Genomic DNA, 20,484 nt, shown 5'->3' with positions numbered 1-20,484 from the left:
GCTCTGTTAAGACTGTTCAGGCATCAAATAAATGTACTTTGTTCTTATACCCAAACAGCACAGGTCACGAAGATTCAAAAAAGCCTCTAGGACTGTTGTTTCAGCTTCACACCTAAGCAAGAAATGTAAAGTTGCACTATTCATTGAGTTCTGATCAAACCCATGTGGGCCTGAACAAACAGTACTTCTCACAAAATAAGGGCTTTAGGTTTTGTGGCAAGTTTTTAGTTGCAAGGAGGCTACAGGGGTGGCTTCTATGAGAAGAGCCCAGAAGGTTCCCCTTGTCCAGCTGAGCCAATGCCAGCTGGCTCCAAGATGGACCCACCACAGGCCCAAGGCTGAGCCCATCAGCAATGGTGGTAGCACCTCTGGGGTAATGTATTTTAGAAAGCGAAAAAAAGCCAAATATCAGGTTTGGTTGAGTGAGAATATGTGAGATGAGCATCTCTGCAGACATCAAGGTCAGCACAGAAGGAGGGGCAGGAGATGCTCCAGCCTCTGGAGCTGGGATTCCTTTGCAGCCCGTGGTGAAGCAGCTGTGCCCCTGCAGCTGGAGGACCATGGGGATGCAGAGATGCACCCACAGCCCACGGAGGGCCCCAAGCCAGAGCTGGCAGATGCCCAAAGGAGGCTGTGACCCCATGGGCTGTGACCCCATGACCTGCACTGGAGTGGGCTCCTGGCAGGACCTGTGGTCCCATGGAGAGAGGAGCCCATGCTAGAGCAGGTTTCCTTGAAGGGCTTGAGGCCCTGAGGGGCACCCATGCTGGAGCAGCTCATGAAAAACTGCAGTCCATGGGAAGGACCCATAATATTGAAGAAGCTGGTGGAAGACTGTTTCCCATAGGAGGGCAGGGGAAGAATGAGAGGAGTCTTCTCCCTGAGGAGTAAGTGGCAGAGACAATGTTTAATGGACTGACCTCAACCCCCATTCCCATCCCTCTGCACTTCTGGGAGAGGAGGGAGAGGAAACTGGGAGTAAAGTTAAGCCGAAGAATTGGGATGTGAGTGTGTGTGGGCAGTTCAAGGTGTGTTAAGATTTAGTTTTTATTTCCCATTATCCTACTTTGATTTGATTGACAATAATTTAAACAAACGTCCCCAAGGTGGGTCTGTTCTGCCCATGATGGTAACTGGTGAGTGATATCCCCCTGTCCTTCTCTCAACCCACGAGGCTTTTGTTATGCTTTTTTCTTCCCTGTCCAGCTGAGGAGTGGAGTATTGGAGCAGCCTTGGTGGGCAACTGGCATCCAGCCAGGGTCAACCCACCACATTGTTTTCTGAGTTTATCAGCACTTTAGCCAGAAGTAATTTTTTCAGACAGTTGTAATCTGAAGTGAGAAATGGGAGGTGATGATTAAGGCTGGCTGAACTGTAAGAGCAAACTTACTGTCGTAGTGTTCCTCAAGCCCTCCGGAAATAGCCCCCGCTCAGTTATTTTCAGAGCACATATTTGTGTCTCTATTAGGTCGACCCATTTGGTCTAAGTTAGGAGTGTTAATCTTTTGTTGGTTTGAGCCAGTCATTCTGACAGCTACTTAACAGTTTGCTTAGTGTTCATATGATCACCTTCTTTAGCCTAATGTACTGTCTTGATACTGAAATGTTACAAGACAGCACTAACCCATGGAACGAATATAAAGAAATAATATGACATTTCCTGACAAATTTTGGCAAAGTTGCTCAAGCAGTTGCTGTGAGTATGAAAGCATTTAGAAGATGAGCCCATTTACTTGTTACCAGCTGTCATTGTTTTATCCTTAGTCTTGCACCATGAGTGGGTTTTTTTCCCCATAAAACCACAAACTCCATCATTGGAGCTAAGATTATGCTGGAATTTAGCCTTTTATTTTCTTTGCCGTTGATAATTCTAATGGCTGCAAAGAAAAATAATTGTATTCCATAAACATTGGAGTTTCAAAAGAAAAAAGCAGTGCTTAAAGTTTTCATGGCTTCTGATTTAGGGAGGCCTGACGTACTGTGACTGGGTACTGCACATGGCTGCACAGGTGCTACAATGGCAGGGAAGCTGTGGAAGAAGTTTACTAATTATTTTATAAGAGTTTGAAGTGCTTATATTTCTCTATATGAATTTTTTCTAGTACCTGTAGCTAATTCTTAGATTAAAATAAAGTGGCTGGATAAACAGATTCCCAGGATTTCAGTAGAAGGTTTGTTTGGCATTTCAAGTCCCTTCTTTGAGGAGCACTCACCTGTGACAGATTACCATGACTACTAATTTATGTCTCAGCCTGTTTTACATTAGTTGTCCCTTCCTGACTCCAATAACAATTTGTTTGTTTAGTTTGTGGCACATGTGCCAAGCTTGAGGATTTAAAAAAAATGAATAACTTCTCCTCCACACGTCCCCCAGTTAGGTGCCTCCACACTGTGGTTATTTATTTTGGGCAACATTGTTAGGTTCTTTTATTTGCTTTCTGGTTTCTGAGCTTGAGAGTGGACCTGACTCACATTTTCCAAGCTCTGTGCAAGTGCTAGGAGGGATTGTTTGGGGTTTTTTTTTTTTTTTTCTTTAGCAAAGTTCTGTTCTACTGCAGTCTCCCTATTCCTGCAACCCAAATCTTGAGAAAGAAAAGCTATTATAAAATGAGGTGCAGCAAACCCCCAGAAGCTGGCATCTTACTGTTGAGCATTGCTTAAACAAGACAGAGAGCTCAGAAACAGTGCATGGTGGTCTGTTTGTTGCAAGATGAGAACAGTAGTTATCCATATTATTTGCTGTGTCAAAATATTATGTTCTAGGCAGAAGTAAGAAAATTACAGCTGGTACGTGATTCCAGTTATCACGTGATCTTTGTTAAAAACAAACCCATACTGCTTTATGGACAATTCCTAAACAGTAATTTATAATGAAAGCAGGCCAGAAAGGCTACCAGCACCCAGCCAAGACCCACCACTCATGCAGAACAAGACTTGCAGAAGATGAAGGTAATTTTTTAATTCTAAGTACTTGTTGTATTAAATACCCTGTTGTATTAAATCTCTGAAGTGTGACTCCACAGCTCACTGATGGGGGCCCCTTTCTCCTCGAGATGTTGGTTCTCTGATGTCTGTCCCTGCTGCACTGCACCCTCCTCCCCATCCACTTTGACAAGGCTGTACAGTCACCCAGTCACCTCCAGTCCCTCCAGCCTGACCGGCCTCATTTATTCAGGGAACTGTTACAGTTCTGGCTACAAAGCTATTATTCTGCAAAAAATCTGGGAGTAAAAACTTTCATCCAAGTGTACACAGTGAATTTCCACTCCCTCAGATGAAACAGCCTAGTAGAATTCATTCCTTCCCTTTTCCTGAGATGAAAGTAGGAAAAATATATTGCAATCTATCACATTAAGAAAAATTGCTGGAGGATGTAGAGATTTTCCCTCAGTCTGGTCCCAGTTACATTTATTTTCTACTTTAAATGTGACCTAGTGTGTTTATAGCAGTTTCAATGCTAGAGTGCTCTGCTGTGGTCCCAAACAGAGCTTTGTGTGTCCCAACTCCATTTTGTGATTCTGTCAGTCACGTATATTTTTTCCAGTTTTTTCTTCATATTGGACACTGAGAGCCTAAAAGCCTGAAACCAAAGCATTAAACAATTACAAACCCATTAGAAGGGAAAGTCTGGAGATGTAACTGTCATTGATGAATCAGTTCTTGCTTACAATTTGCTACATAGCTCACAATTTGTTACATTGGTCTAATTCCAGGTAATTTCAGATGTCATTTGTCCTCCTCCTGCATAAAGCCACCTTAAAGGAAGAAAAAAACCTATATGGACTGGTCTGCATGTAGTATACTTATGCTATAGAGCTGTGGCATTAGGCATATGAGCCCATATGTTTATTTGAATTTAAAGCTGGATTGTAATTCCCTATACTTGACAAAAGTAAATATGTCTGTGTCTGCATGCAAAAACACAAAAACCAGAAATAAAACACTGAAAATCTGACTGCAAAAAACCCCTAGCCTTGATTTGGCCAACCTTCTAGAGCCTCGCAATACTAAAATCTTATTGCAAATCAGCAGTCACAAGCAACATGCTGTATTTACTTTGCAATGGGGGCAGAGAATGTGCTAGAAATGGCTCGTGAGGAGGAAATGAGTGTGCTCAGGAGTCCCATAAATTCGTTGCAGGAGGCGCCAGGCTGGTGCTGCATTTGGGTCTCAGTGCCATTCTGCAGAGTTAACTAAAACCAGCATGCCTGATTCCCTCCTTCCTGTGGGGTGTCAGTGGGCCCATACACAGAAAATCACAGAATCTCTGAATTGTTTGGATTGCAAGAGACCTTAAAGATCATCTCATTCCAAACCCCCTGTCATGGGAGGGGACACCTTGCACTAGACCGGGTTGCTGTTTTAACTACCTCTGGTGAGTGAATTGAAACAGAGAAAAGAAGTGTTAGCAAAGACACAGGCAAGGGCTTGGATCTCCAAATGTGCTTTTGGATCCCTTGCTGAGAGTTTGGTATTTGTTCTGCAGAGCAGGCCAGTACCAGTGTCAAAGTACATGATAAACCTCTTTCCTTGATGTACATGATAAAGTTCTTTCCTTCCAGCAGCTACAGCAAATCTATTCCATCACTAGGAGATGGAAGCTGGTAGGCAAACAATTCCAGTTCTGGCTACTTAAAAGCTGAAGTATCAAGACATAAACGTTAAGGCAATTTATGACTTCTCTTGCCTATAATGGCACTGTTTTCCAAATCTCTTCACATCTTCTTTTGACAAAAGACAATCTAAACCTTCTTAAAACCAAATTTTTAGCTTTTCAGCAGAACATATACTGTCTTTGGGGATGGGGACAACAGGGTTAACAAACAATGGAGGTGCATGCAAAGGGCAGAGTGTTTTAAACTCACTGTTGTGTTGTCTAATTTAGAGAATGAGTTATAAAATTGAAACTGGATTTCTGATGGAGTTTGCAGTGGAACTACTATGACCAGTCCTTTTTAAAGAATTATACATTGGAAGCTCCAATAACTGTACATACCTTTATGCAAATGGAAACCTGTGCACTGGGGAAACTGTGACCTTCATCCAGATTTGGTGATGACCACAGCCCCTTATCACTGTTGAAATATCTTTATAACAACACAGTTAGGAAGGTAAAAACATTTCAGATACCAGTATTTCAGCTTATTTTGCTTTTTTAATGGTAATCTACCTAAAATTTAAAGAGAAAAGCATGCTAGTGAGGTTCAAGCTTTGCTCCAATAATTAAAAAGCCTTGTGAAATGCTGAGAGAGCAAGCCCTGGCTTTTCTTTTACAAGCACTTGGCAGGTCATAAATAAAGCATGAGAGAAACAAAGGAAGTAAAATTGTGCCAGCCCCCAGAGCACCTTAAGGTTCATTTAATTGCCAGAAGTATTTTCCCAGTGAAGGGAAACTGCTTGTGTAAAGCAAGATGCAAAGCAATCGATATTGGCAGCATTCAGTTTGCCTGTGTCTCACCCATTTTGTTTCATTTATCTGGGTTTTTTTGGGTGTTAGCAGCTGCAAACAGGATAAGTTCAGGTTGGATTAGTAATGAACATGCCCTTAGAAATTCTACAGGTTTTAGTGCTGTGAGCAGTCAAATGCATTGTGATCAAACATTGGATAGTTAAGCACTTTTAATAGACCAAGCACGTGGCTGCAGCAACCTACATCTTTGTGAAAGGGTCTGACTGTTGCAGTATGGACTGTTCAGCAACAGTCTTAACCCCCCAAAAAAGCCCACAACTAGAATTGAGGAAATTTTCATATCAGTCAGTTTTTTGCATCCATGATTTGTCAGTTTGTTTTAATGCAGTTTAGTTTTACATGAATTCCTCAATTTAGTGTATTCAGTGTTGGAAGGAAACACCCAGCACAAAAGATGTCCACGATAGATTTCTGTCTGTTCTGTATAGCTTGTGGTGCCTGATTCTGTGAAAAATGTCAGTCTATTGAAACTAAAAGTAGTGTGCAAAGAACCCCTCACCATTAGTCCCTGAAAAAATGCAGAAAGCTTTTTTGCAAGTTAGTTTGCATATTTTTAAGAGAAACTGAATCCACTGGACAAATTATTAAAAATTCAGATATACAGAACCAAAACTAGTCTTCAAGCTACAGCAACAAAGTTTCATTGACTTCTAAGTACAACTGAGAGTTTAACTGACATCCTAGGTTTAAGCCTCTTCTATAGGCTTTTATTCTGATTATTTTTTACTATGAATCTGCTGTTGTGCCTGCATTCATCCTCAGCTCCTCCATGTCTGTCATGAGCTGCCTTTATATTGTGTACAATACTTGGACCTACAAGACCCAGAAAAAAAGACCCTGTGCTGTTTCAAATAACATCTCTTTCCCTGTGAAGTCTTAGGATTTATTTTCTGGCAATGGAACAGTAACCAGCAGCTTCAGTTCTCAGTCTAGAGAACCTGCTTAAAAAGCTTGACATTTTTGCACAATTTCAGCCAAGTCAGTGGGACTGGCTTCTGGTGGGACTTAAGTGCTCTCCTGCCTTTACAAGATTAAAGCTGTAATAACATCTTCAATTTGAAAAGAATGAAGAGAAAAAAGTTATATATTTACTATTGTACTTCGGTATTCTAGGGCTGCACTGTTACATACTTCAGTTTCTAGAAGAAATGCATGAGACTGTGCATGTTTAAGCTTCTTTACTAGACATTTTATGAGAAAGTATGACAGATTTGACAAGAAATTAATGGCTAAATATAGCTTTACATCTATCTTTACAGCTTCCTGAAAGCTAAAGTTTGTACAGACTTGCTTTAATTACCTAATTATAAAACAATACATAATGCCAAAAAGCTATCAGTTGACATTATCTGTGTATGTCAGCACCAGTTTGTATCACTAAGCTTTTGCTTAACTCCTGACTCCCTTTAATTTTCATACTCTATCAAAGGTAAATAATACAGCTTTGCCCACAATAAGATACTATGATATTTTCTGCACATCAGTGTTAAGAATCTTATCATAAGCACCAGCCACTTCTAAAGAAGTTCTGATCTAAAGAATTGGATTCCAATCTGAGGATTTCCTTGGCAGATGCAGCATTGGCTGATTTTTGGTGGCACTAATTCATACACACCCAGGAGCTGTTATACCACATTGTTTTGTGAAATGAAGAATAAGGATAAAGGGCTTACTCTTTGGCCCATGTAGCTAAAAACCCCTGGAGTTCTCTGGATTTGTGAAGGCAGCAGTGGAATGGCTTTTCCATGCACGTATACTAACAAACCCTGATTGCCTCAGCAGAGAGCATGAAGGAGCACCACTGTACATACCAGCACTTAGCTGGCAAAAACCTTTTCTAGGCCTTTCTCAGGGTCCTGTTGCTGTGAGTTCCTGGCCATCCAAGCTCCATCCTATGTAATCAATTAACTATTTCAGTTCTTCAGACACCCAGATGGGCCTGGCTGGGAGCATGCGGGAGCTGTAAGTCACCCACCCACCCGACCAGCAGATGAAGGCCAAGGGAGGTGCCCTCAAACATCTGAAATCAAGCATCTGGTTGAGCCCTAGCTCCCTTCTTGTGAAAGGGGTGTCCTTTGCAAGGATTAAGAAAGCACAATCGGCTCCTGGGTTAAGTTTATCAAGTTTTAAAGCAGACGTGCGAAGTGAACCTGGCTGAGATGCAATCCAGTACTGACATAAATCTTGCCCGTGCCTTTGATTGCATGGAAAAGCATGCCTCTGTTAGGGGGAGAGATTGTGAATGCTTCATATACATCATCATAAATTAAGAGTAGCAGCCACATTCTCCAAAGCTAATTAAATGTAACTCCTTCAGTCTTCCCAGCACACGCAAACAGATTCTTTTTCCTTCAGCTAAAAAATGTTGCCTGCATGCTTTCTCTTTCTTCTTTTTACTTAAGTTTATTGTTTGTTAGAACGTCTGGCCTCTTTCCAGAAGGAAGAAGCTTTGATGACTCTCCTGCTGGCACAACTCAGAGAAACACATGGAATTTTTTTCATTTCCATCTTAGCAGCAGCAGTCAGAAATAAGTGTCCGGCTAACACTTAGAAAGAATGACAGCCATACAAAGGTTTTAGGGACAGAAAAATCAAACTGTGTTAAAATGTCTGTCAAAGATATAAACACCATTCTAGAGACAAACCTGGGGACACCAAAAATGTGTTTTGTTTATCAGAGGATCACTTTTATTTAAGAATATGAATGTGCATATTAAGTAAGATAATTAAATACAGAGAAGAGACACTGAACTAGCTGTGATTTTCAAGAAGCTGCAGTAAAGCCAGCTGATGACACGTCTAAATGAAGAGACCAGCAAGAGCCGAGTCCTTGTCCTTCACCTTTTAGTAAAGGACCACGTTGATGGATTACAAAGAGAGGGAGCACATTGGATCTGCACTTTCTTGGACGCAAAGCAGCTAGGGATTGGAGTTTGAGAAGCACCCCAGCATTGTGGAATCCCACTGTTGTGATGGGATTCCACAATGTGGGGAGCTTTAAAATCAATACTAGCATTTGGTAAAAAGTGAAGATAAATGGACTTTTTTGTAATTTCACCGTGGTCATTTATAAAAGGTGAAGGACAAAGGACTGGCTCTTGCTGGTTCTTCATTTAGACGTGTATAGCTGGGTTTATGCAGATTCCTGAAAATCAAAGCTACTGTTCCTACTTCAGTTCTTGATGAGGTTCTTGATACTCTCCAGTCTCCTTCAGCTCTGAGGAGATGCTTTAAGGGAATAGAGTGGATTTCAGGAAGATATTTATCTCTGAAAAAAGAACTAATTGTTAAATTAAAATTAACTCTAAAAGTGACTTAAAAGAAGGTTCTCTATAATTCTTAACACATTCTAGTTTAATTGCAAACACTGGGTTTTTTTCCCTCCATCTCATTTTCCAAAAGGCTATCCAATGCAGCAATTTAATGAAAATTTAATTTGAGAATTTTTTGCGCCAATCTAAACAACATAGATTAGAATCTATGCAAAAGCTGTCTGAATGACTGAATATTTTGCACAAACAGACAAGCTCTTTCTAATGAAAGGTGCTACATGGCTGATGATGGTTGGAATTTCCATTCAAGACATTTCACAAATAAAGAAAATACCTGCAAGAACTACACAAAACTGTCAACTATCAAAGAAAAACTAAAGAACATGGCATAAGTTAGATAATTTCTTCACCACAATTCCTAAATTAATTTTCATGGATTGTTATGAGCTGGAAATAGGATGCTGAATCTGAGATCTACCAGCCAGCCTAGTTAGAAAGCATTTGGAGATCAAAGGTCTTCCCTGCATCCTTTGACTGATTCCTATAACTATCTTTTAGACTAGATTTTTTTTTTCTCTGTACTGTATTCAAGTGTTTGCAAACTCTTAGGACCATCAAGCAGTTCCCCAAGACTCTGTGTGACTTGAGGTAGTAAATATTTCAATAGGAGTTCAGCATTTAAGGCTATGCAGTAAATTTCTTTCAGACTGGCCACTGTCTTAGCATCCTCAGTGGTCAGTATCACTCTCCAGCCCCTCAGATATGTGCATAAATTAAGACCTGGATGTTTGAAGACACTTAAGGTAAAACTCAAGTGCTTTGAAAAATCAGGGCCTATAAACTTCTCAGATTTAATGAAACATTTTGCTAAGCCTCTTCAAATTAAAGAACTTGCATTTTAAGAAGCTGAAATTAATGATTCATAATTAAATATTTGCTTTGGACTTGCCAATTATCAAGAGCAACTGATAAGAACAGTAAATCTGTGTGAGACTGTGCATAACCAGACAAACTGGAGTGTTCCAATTCCATTACGAAGTGAAGCCTCTCAAAACTGGGGTGATTGTCTGCAGAATGTTTTTTTGTACATGCTGCTCTGGCTGCTGCTGCTTTACAGTGACAGCCACCCTTCACCAGCTTGCATAGGAATCACAGAACAACTTATATAGGTTCAAAAAGATGGTGACAACTGAAATTATTTTTCATGCAGGCATAAAGATCCACCACTGTCACATCCAGAGCTGTGTAACTAAACGAAGCCACTGAGGCTTAACTGGGTGTGCCTCTTTTACTGGAGTAGGCTGAAGGGCAGGGGCTATGACATAGGAACTCAGAACCTAAAAAAAAACCCAGACCACTCTTCCCTGAAAATAAAGCAGCAGGAGGACACTCACCAACTGCCACAATTAAATATGGAATTGAAATTCATCACCTGTATTTGCATCAGATCCATTTGAGAGAAACAAAAATACTGTTTGTCCTGCTTAATCCAAGTTTCACCCTCGCCCAGCATCTTTGGAGTGCAAACACTTTTAAGCCTGGTGGGTAACAGACACTTCCACAATTAATTCAACATCTGTTCACCACTCTGAGTCACACCTAACAGATGGGCCACATCAGCTGGGAAAAAAAAAAAACTAAATGGAAAGGGCACCTCATCAGTTGCCTGACTGAAACACTTTGTGACATATTGCAAATGGTTATTAAAAAGGAAGGAAGACAGCTGTAGGGGAGGATGTTATCTTTTAATTGTATCCATCAATACTGTGCAGGTAGGACCAAACCCAGACTCTGTTTTGAATCCTGCACCACAAAGCCATCCCTTTCCCCCTGCTCCATGCCAGCGTCACTGTCTTTGCCTGGCAAAGGTGGCAACGTGCTCCCTAGAGCTGTAGGCATTCCACCCTCCATCAGGGAGGTGTGATTGCTGCCTGCTGGCATTATCACAGGACAATCAGTCTGATCTCTGGAAGGTGCCCAACTTGTTTGAAATACGTCTATGAAACCTGCTTGATGAAGTTTCCCAATTTGCATGATCAATGAGAGTTTGATTAGTGATGTTTGTGACATCAGAATAATTAGATGGCTGGTTTCCAAGCTAACCCTTGTTATGAGTACACACAATTGTACTTTGAGCAACTGGGCACAAGAACAATCAAGTACAGCTTAGCTTCTCACATTACCAGTCATCTTTTTCATTCTCAACATGCTTCATAAACATTAATGACTGCCTGTCAAAATGTAGCTTCTACAAATGTGGTGAAGATTTAATCAGACTGAAGAAAGATTACAATCAGTGTTATTGTGAGCACTTAATGTGACAGAGAGACAGTAGAAGGTTTCTGAAGAAATTCTGCACTGTATAAATGCACTCCCTTGTACTAAGTGATAATTTGTCAAAACATCTTGAGTAATTTGTTGTCCTTTCTAGGACCCAACCTTGCAACTCCCAGAATAAGAAGGAAATTACTTCATTTTAGATATGGTACTTTAGCCAAGGGACAGGACATAAAAGCCAATGGCTTTTCTTCAAGAGATTTATTTTAAAAAATAAAGGATTCTAAGCAGGTCCAGTCAGGTGCCTAAAGAGCTGCGGAGTCTCATCAGCTTTAGTTCTGTGCTTGCAAATAATTTTGCAATTGTTTCTGTCCACGTTCCCCAAACTGGTCTGTTACAGACAGAACACAGAACAGGCACTCAGGCAGCTCCTTGTGCGTGTGTGACTCACCTGGACATGGCTAGAGCTGCTCTCTGTCAATGAAAATCACAATGAAGGGCACAAGGAAGTTTCACTATTGGATCCCATGTTCAGTCAGTGCAAGTCCAAGAAGCATTCACCATACAGGCACAGAAAAGGGCTAAGTGAGGGTTTCCATTGTGGCAATAGTCATTGCCCAGACAGCCTTCTTCTGCAATATGCTCAGCAAACAACGCATAAGCAAACAATTTATCCCTCAAGTTTTTCAGAGGGATATTGGCAGTCCTTATGAGAGCAGAGGCATTACAACAGCCCATGAATTGTTTCCTGAAAAGCTCTACAACAGAGTGGTTGTGAGTTCTTCCCCTGCACCATGTTAGAAGCAGGCCACAAAAAAAACGCATCCACAACTTAGAACTAATCCTGCTAACACCACTGTGACTTCCCCCACCTTAGTCACTACTTCCAGTAAAGACACTGTGCTGCACCAGAACAGCTCTGAAATGAAATGTAAAGATTACAACATTTCAAGACATTTTGTTGGTTTCAGCTTCATTAAAAAAAAAAACCAAAAAACTCTAAGCCACAGCAGGATACTGAAGCAAGACAAAATAAGTAAGGACGTGCAAGATTGCAGGTACTGCTTCCTCAGCAGGAAGAGAAATACTTGTCTCACTCCCAGCCTGTGCAGCATCACACTGCTAACAAACTTGGGTAGGAAAATCTGCCAGTAGTTATCATGGTTTGAAAATTGCTTTTTTTTTTTCCTGGAATTATTTTGGAAGTTAAGAAATTCTATGTCCTCATTTTGGTCTTTGGTAGAGTCAATGTAAGCAAAAGCAGCACAGCTCTAGGGTAGCACCATTTGCCTATGCCTGTTAGTTCTGCAATCCCATAAAAGCAGACATGTCAACAGTTGTCCAGTCTATGCACATTTTAATGAAATTTTCCTTTAATTAGCTTTAATTTAGTCCTACAGACAGGGAAGCATTTGTGGTTGGAGCATATCAGGAACACTCCTGAAGTATGTCTTCATTTAGTTTTGTCCAAAAGGAATTCAATGAAGTGTTCAGGGAGCTCTGCAATAAAAACTGCAGGTGGGTAAGTGGGGGTGATGGAGAGCTTCAGGAGTGACCTCCTGATCCAAACTAACTCAAGACCTGGATGCAGTTACTTTGGCTTTGACTGGAAAGCAGCACCTTTTCTTTGTCCAAACATACACTGAACAGGTTGAAATGTCTGCACCTTGACCCTGCAAGAGCTACAGCACAGTTCAAGTCCTTTGGTCTGTCATTCCAGAAAACACCCAGGGAAATGACAATAAGTACTGGGGCTGTGTGAAGTTCTAATTGGATGTGGCTGGAAAATCCTCATTGTATCTCCTAACACCAGTTTTAGACACTCAAGTTTTCTTCAGTTGCAGAAATGACCGGGAAAATAATCTTCTTTGCCTCCTCATCCCTTTGGATAGGAACTATTAACAGGCAGATTGTGCCCAAGATATTCAAGAACATGAGCAAAAATTCCCAACTGTAGGGTGTGGTTGTTGTGTTGTGGGTGTTTTTGTTGTTGGTTGTTGGGTTTTTTTTTTTTAAACTGAGCAATTATTTGCAGTTCCCTTTTGCAAGGTGAAAAAATTAGATTCAAATGTCAGTTTTCAAGTTCAGTGAGGATGTGGTTCAAGCAGTATTTCAGAACAATACATAATTTGAATTTATACACCAAGTAAGGAAGCCAAAAAAGTTCTGAAAAAAGGTCAAAGAAAATAAGGGGGTGGAAAAAGAAGACTAGAAAAAGTGGTTGTAATTGTTTTACAGTTTGTTGGAAACAAACAAAAAAATGGTTACAACTGCACAAGAAACTTGGCATAGATAAATTTTCAGCAAACAATTTTTGTTATTCTGAAAATAGAAGTCTGAGTACAGTAACTTCTAAACAAGCTAGACACAAGTAACAGCAGAGTTGCCTTTTTTACAGTATCTGTGCCAACTCCAGTATTTGTTTTACATCATAATGATATGACAAGGCTGATTTGTACTTTCCTTGGCTTTAACAACAATAGTAGCAAACTGATAAAGCTTAAGAGTAAAGTAGCTTATTAGCACTGGCGGCTTAGCCAGCAAACATCATAAAAAGGACTTAAATCAGAAATTGCATCTGTACCTCTTGCTTTTGGCTGATAACAGCAAAATAAAGGATACCAACAAATACCCAAATCAATCACCAACTGCTAAAACTGTCGAGGAGCAAGATTAATGCAGACCTGACACAAAATCTGTCAATACTGAGCCTATAATCCCTATCACCCATGTAAGGGGTCATCTCTATTAAAAGGCAAGGGAGAGCTTGGTGTCAAATTTGAAAAGCTGAACATAAACTACTACTCATGACAGAGTCTACTAAATATCTAAGCCTCAGCTCTGTCATACCTGCCCCACAATAGTCAAAGAAAGGTGCAAACCAAATAACAGCAAGCTCAAATAACCATTTTCCCTGGGGAGAACACTGGATGCCTGGTGCACTTGCCTTTTGTCCCTCAGGATGATGCCCAGGAGAAAGCCACACACTACAGAGGAGGAGGAGTGTTGCTTCTGGGCAGAGAGCAAACACAGACCTGACCAAGCTTTCAGAAAAGCTTTCCATGTCACAAGGCTGGTGGTGTTTGTGTCCCAGCAGCCCAAGCTTTAGCAACACCTCAATTTCTCCCACTTCACTTGCCCAAAAAATCTGCTGCACTTTTTAAATACAGCTGCATTCTGTACCACATTTTATTCATAACTACAGCTGTGCCTGAGGGCACACACCTCAGCATGGAACAACAGGACAGTACTTTAAGGCAAAGTTGGTATTAAATTAATATTATATGCATTAAAAAGATATTCCTTTGGCCACCCTGAACACAGAGAGATCAAATGTTCAGGAACAATCTCTATTTTAGCACCTGAAAAAAAACACACAGCTTGCTTTTTTCTTTTCTTGACAGAAGCTATGTAGAGTGTAAAAAATACCAAGTTTCAAACTGTGTGCTTGCCAAATAAAGCTAAACACGGCATGAGAAGTTTGATGTTTGATTTGGTACAGGAAAAGCAGCTGAGAGAGGTGGAGAGCAGCTGCATTTCAAAGGGAAATTCTGATCTAGGGTCCTCAAAGGAACAAAGAGACAATCTGAGTTCCAGCTTGCTTATCTAATAACTGCAAGATGAAAAACAAAGCCCTGTTGCATGTGAAAATGTACTGCATGTATCATCTTTTATGTATCAATTTCATTCAATACTGAATACATACAGAGTATTAAACAGTGGATTCTGAAATGCTCAATTAAAAACACCATTAGAAAAAAAATAATTAACCTTTAAATTGGAAATTGAAGTCACACTAAACCCAAAATCTGGCCTGCAGATAGCAACAACAGGTTGCAGACTAATTGCCCCAATGCACTAAGCTCTTGTATACTGTTTAAAGGGATGCAGTAAGCTCAGAGTTGGAATCATCGAAGCGCCCGAGCACAAAAGTTCAAATTCCAACTGGACTGACTCAGTCCTTCCGCCTTCCAAAGTACATAAATCTAATTCCATGTAGTTTTACTGTGAAAGGAACTCTAAAAAGCAGGGGTCCTCCTCCCTGCTGTGTCCAAGCTGAGGATTCCCTCTCCTGTATTTTCAACTGTTGCCTGCCATTCTTCATGCCAGAACTGACTGGCAGGCTCCATGTCGGATCCAGCAATCAGGAGGTTTCTTGTTGATATTAAACACGCTGCTTTGCGAGCCCAGTATCCAGTTACAGAAATACAAATGAGCTGGTGCAGTAATTTACAGTTAGTGCAACATAGCTCCAAACCAGAAACCATAACTGCATTTTAAGATGCAGAACCTAAAACATTGTGGCACCAAATGTGGTGGCACCAAATTCAAAATTAAAAACTTACTGTTTGTTTTCTTACAAATACTTCACTTACAAAGAAATGTTCTAGAATGCTAGCAATATTCAGGACACTCCAAATTTGCAGACAATTTACAGGCAGAATTGTTTGGCCAATGTCCATGATGCAGTCACTAAGGATTTACTGCAACTGTTCTACCTCCTGTAGGAGGTGTGGGGAAAGCCAGTGGTCCTCAACATCAGTAAAAGCAAGGCAGCACCACAACAAAATGCAGAAAAGATACTTATGTTAAATATCTTCATTATTCTTGTTCCATCCAGTAGGTTTTGCAGCTATGAGCACTGAACAGACCCAGATCTCCCTAACTCCACTGAGGTTCTTCCCTACAGAAACTCATTTCCAGCATTTTTGCATCACCAGCAAGGAAAAAGGCAATAAATCTAGAGAGACAATCACTTAAAAGCCAGCTGGTAGAAATGCAGAAAAGATAAGTATGTGCTTAATTGAAGCAATCCAGCAAGAGAGGAGAGGAAAAAAAGTATCTGGTACAAGACAAACAGGTAGAAGTGTGTCTGAGAGAAGAGTTGTTTGAGATGTTATCCTGTGATGATAAAGAAATGAGTCATCATCCATCACTATGAATAAACTCTAAAGTTAAATCATTTGATGTGGTAACTTAAAACCACATTCAGTTTTAGATTCTTTTCTAAAGCTACATCAAAGAACAGGAACTTCCAATAATTCTCATTAAACACCACAGATTTACACAGGTACTCCAGTACTTTGGCTCTTGAAAAACAATTTTCTCAGTGCTTCAGGACAGCTTTATGAAATATCTCAGAGAAAAGACAATTATCTACTTTGGGAAATGACACACACAGGGCGAAATAACCCCTCCACAGATTACCTAGCATGCCACAGCACAAAAGGCAATAAAACAGCTTTAAGAGTCCTGTCAGATGCTGCAATCACCAATACACCATTTCAATAGCCATGGTTATTAAAGCAGCACAAATAGTGACAACTGCACTTAAGAGTTCAGCATTATCACATCATACTTTTATTCATTTAAACGGTGCATGAGCATCAACAATTACATGATCAGACTGACTAGTGGCTTCTTCACAATACTGTGCTGGTTTCAAAACTAAAATGCTTCAGAGCAATGTGTAAGAAATTCCAAGGGAAGTTTGCTTCCAGTATGAAAATATATACACACACCTTTTTTGTAGATTGCAAGGGGTTTTTTAGCCCTATCCAGTTTATAGTGGTCACCATGCTGCTTTCCACATCTTCCAGACAAAAACCACCATTCAAGGAGGAACCCAAAGCAGCATAATTATCAACAGAAAGCTATTGACAACTCCTTTGTAAACATAGGAAAACCATATCTTACTGTTTCTAGGAAATGAATAGATCCTACATAGTTGCAAATTATCTTAGAGCTATCACAGGAAAGATTACTTAGAGATAAATCCAATAGTTCTGAAAAAACTATGACTGAAAATGGCAATGGTAATTGTTGCAAATTTAGCCAGAGTAATATATCCTATGCAGTTTATAAATATCTTGGCATATCAAGTCTCAGTAATGTTTAAAAGCAAGCATTTCCCTGAATTCCAGTTACTCAAAGGTAAGAGATAAACCTTCCCACTCCCCCTCTTTCAATTATCTCAATTTCTGAAAAAGATGAAAATAATTTATGGACATATTAATATTATATCCTATGACCTCAGTAGTGTGATCTCCAAGTGAATGCAGAGGATAACTTGCAGAAAGATGGCATGACAACATCTAAAGAGCACATGCAGGTCACTCACTAAAGCAGCATTTCTTAAGGAAAATAGTTACTTAGAGAATGCTTCAATTAAAGCAATGCTTCAGAAATTTATTTCCCACATTTCAGCAATGTGAAACAAGAAAAATATTCCCAGGTAAGATTTATTTTGTGACACTTCTTCACTGATGTTTTGCAACCTAAACCCAGGAGGAGGAACTTAAGGCTAGTTTGAACAAGATGTAGCCCATGCAGACAGTATCTCAGGAGAATGCAGCACACACTGACTCATAAAAGCAACCTTTCCAAGCCAGAGGCATCTTAGGTTTATAGAAGTGGGATGCAGCTACCATTTCTTCTCAAGCTGACAGTTTTGGCAACCAATATCAATAAAATCTCTGAAGGAACTGGACTAATACACTATGCTTCTACTGCATGAATTTTTGGAAATAAATGCATTGAAATTATATAATCACATGCTCACAATCCCCTCTTCATTTGATCTGAAAGTAATTTGGCACTATTGGAAATCTGTATGCATTTCCAAGCTAAAGGGCTAAAGGGAGGCTGACTACTTCAAAGTTTGATGTTAGGTCTACCCTTTAAAGGCCAGCATTTCAAGGGTCTTCCAGCAACGCCAGCTGAGCCCTGCTGCAAGATAAGCACCTTTTCCTTGCTGAATGCACCCAGACTTCAGGCCCATTAACAAAGCTGCTACATTCACGCAGCACTGGCTTTTCCACCACCCTCCCTCCAACTTTGCAGTTCAACTTCTAGAGCTCCTTGCTGTCCCAGTGTTAATTCTTACCTAATTAGATTGAATTAGCTGAATTTTAACAAACATACTTTTTCTGCAGCTGCTTCTTTCTAGCTCCACAGTTAACACTGTTCTGTGGACTCTGAAACTTTCCTAACATATTTAGACAAAATATAATCATTCATATACATTTAACAAAAAAGAAATCACATTACTGTATCACAATTAACAATCTTACAATATATTCAAGTCTAAAGACAATTTTCTGAGAAACACCATTCAGATAATTAAAAATAATGCTGAAGATTGTTCAATGGCCTAGAAGTTACTTTCCAGGCTCTTCCCAAACTGGAGCTATAGTCCCCCACCAGACCATTTCCTCACATGCTCTAGATACAATTAGATGTGCAGTGTGCAGATCCAGGGAATAGGAAAATCTAATTGGACAGAGGCCTTTGGTCTTCAGTAACCCCTGGTATTCAAGACACACAGGCACACTTGCCTGTCCAGGATATCAAACCTAAATCTTTCTCTATAGGGCAAGCAGAAAATTTCAAAGTATTCAAACCCTTCAAGGACCCAAAGGGATGATATCTCACTGAAGAAACCCACTTGTGTACAATCTACCAAAAATAACCCACCTTTCAAAGGTAACAGAAGCCCAAGCATCAGTTTAGACACATATCCAGCATTGTTCAGACAAGAAGCTTTTGACAAACCCAGCTGAAAGCACTTGCTTCAAAATTTTTAGGTTGGTGGAGCTGGAGGGAGGGAACAAAACAGCAAGAGAAAGCCTTTGGGAACACACATAATTACTGCATTTCTGAGGGGATCCAAACCTTCTGCTAACACTAGACTGGGGCTGAAATACCCCATCTGTGACCTGCTCAGCTTTGCATTAGTTTGTCTAAAATCCAGTTTTAGGTATAACCACCTTATCTGGATTCTGCTTTTTGGAAACTAGTCATCTTTAAGTTGGCATAATAATGTATGTCTAAATCTGCCTTATTATGAGAGAAGTTTAAAAATACAGCTCAAAATAACATCTATTTTCTACAAACTCTATTCTATGTCAGAAGCAGAAATTATTTGCAGCAAGTTGTTGGGGTTTTTTTAGTATTAAATATTAACACTATCCACCCAAAGAAATCTCTTATTATCTACTTGTGGAGGGTGAGGAGGCAAGGCACAGAAAAATAAATAGAATAAGATGCTTATTTTTTCATTTATTTGCAGCATGGTAAGTTAAAAACTGGTGCACAGAGTATTAGAAGTCTTAAAGTTATGTTTACACACCAAAATGTTAGTGAGAAGTTACTTTTATCTGTATCCTGAAGTGGCTAACCCAATTGATTCAGGTAAGAAACATGTATAACTTATTTAAAACATTCACTTCAAATTGCAATAATGCCAAATACAAAGTACTTGATAAGCCAATTTTATTTTCAAGTTTAAGTCATAGGATCTTTCTAGTGTAGTTTTAAGGTTTTTTCCCACATAAAATTATTTTCACAACCCATGGTGAATTATACATGGAATCTTTAATGTTAAAGGGTTCTGCTCAGCAACACTCCTTCCCCTGGATTTCAAACCTGTATTTTATTTATTACATAGGAATAATTTTATTACAGGTTTGTTAAAAGATACTAGATGAAAACCAACTTATTTCTCTTTATCCAATGTGTCAATATTTAACCTTTACCATACTGTTCAGCAATGCACAGAAACATGCTATTAAAATGTATAAAAAGGCAAAGGAGCAAACATTTATCAAATAAAAAATGGGTAACAGATCACACAGTGAAGAGGGATGCTAACAGAAGGATCTACAGTAAAATATCTACAGAAAGCTACTCAGTGCTACTACCTCTGCAGAGCCTGAACCACATTCTGAAGACACTAATAAACTCAAAACTGGGCTTGCATAGCTTCTTCATCAGAAGGTTGTCACCAACTAGTGCTAGAGAAAAATACAGTGAATTGTCCAAAACATTCAAGTAACAAACCAGAGGAGTTGTAACAATGCAAACTCAACAGCCTTTTTCTTATCACATTGCACTCCACATTTTGCTCCTTTTTCACTCTCTTTTGGCACAAGTTTTTTAGGCTGGTGGTGGCATCAATTGTCTTGCCTTCATTTCAATTTCTAAAGCCATTTAAATATAACAAAGTAAAAAAGGAACAGCAAACAAGGTACAGTACTTCCAAGAGTGAATGTTGCATCTATGTGAAATCAGCAGACTACAAAAATATTTTTGAACAGGTGGGAGACCTGTGTTGCTGGGTGGCAAGAGCAAGAAAAATCAAGTGAAACAAAACTTAAAAGCAAGCTAACAACTGAGATTGGCCTCATTAAAGCAAATCCTATTAAAAGCCTTATCAACTTAAAGCTAGGCAAGGAAAACATCATCTGCTAACAGCATTACTGCTGTGACCCACAACTAGGAGCATACTTCATGCCAGGTGTCCTCGCCCCCAACTTTTCTTCACTTGATAATGCTTATTCTTGTCAGAAGAAAGAGTAGTGACACGTAGTGATACCTGAAAACTGCATTTGCAGAAGGCTACACATCTCAAAAACCAGGTGTGCACTATGGGAACAAGTAATTGCAACTCATACTTCTTAGGAT

This window comes from Passer domesticus, chromosome 1, assembly GCF_036417665.1.
Source record: "Passer domesticus isolate bPasDom1 chromosome 1, bPasDom1.hap1, whole genome shotgun sequence".
Classification (NCBI taxonomy): Eukaryota; Metazoa; Chordata; class Aves; order Passeriformes; family Passeridae; genus Passer; species Passer domesticus.
The sequence above is the reverse complement of the archived record's forward strand: the minus strand, read 5'-3'. Positions refer to the sequence as shown.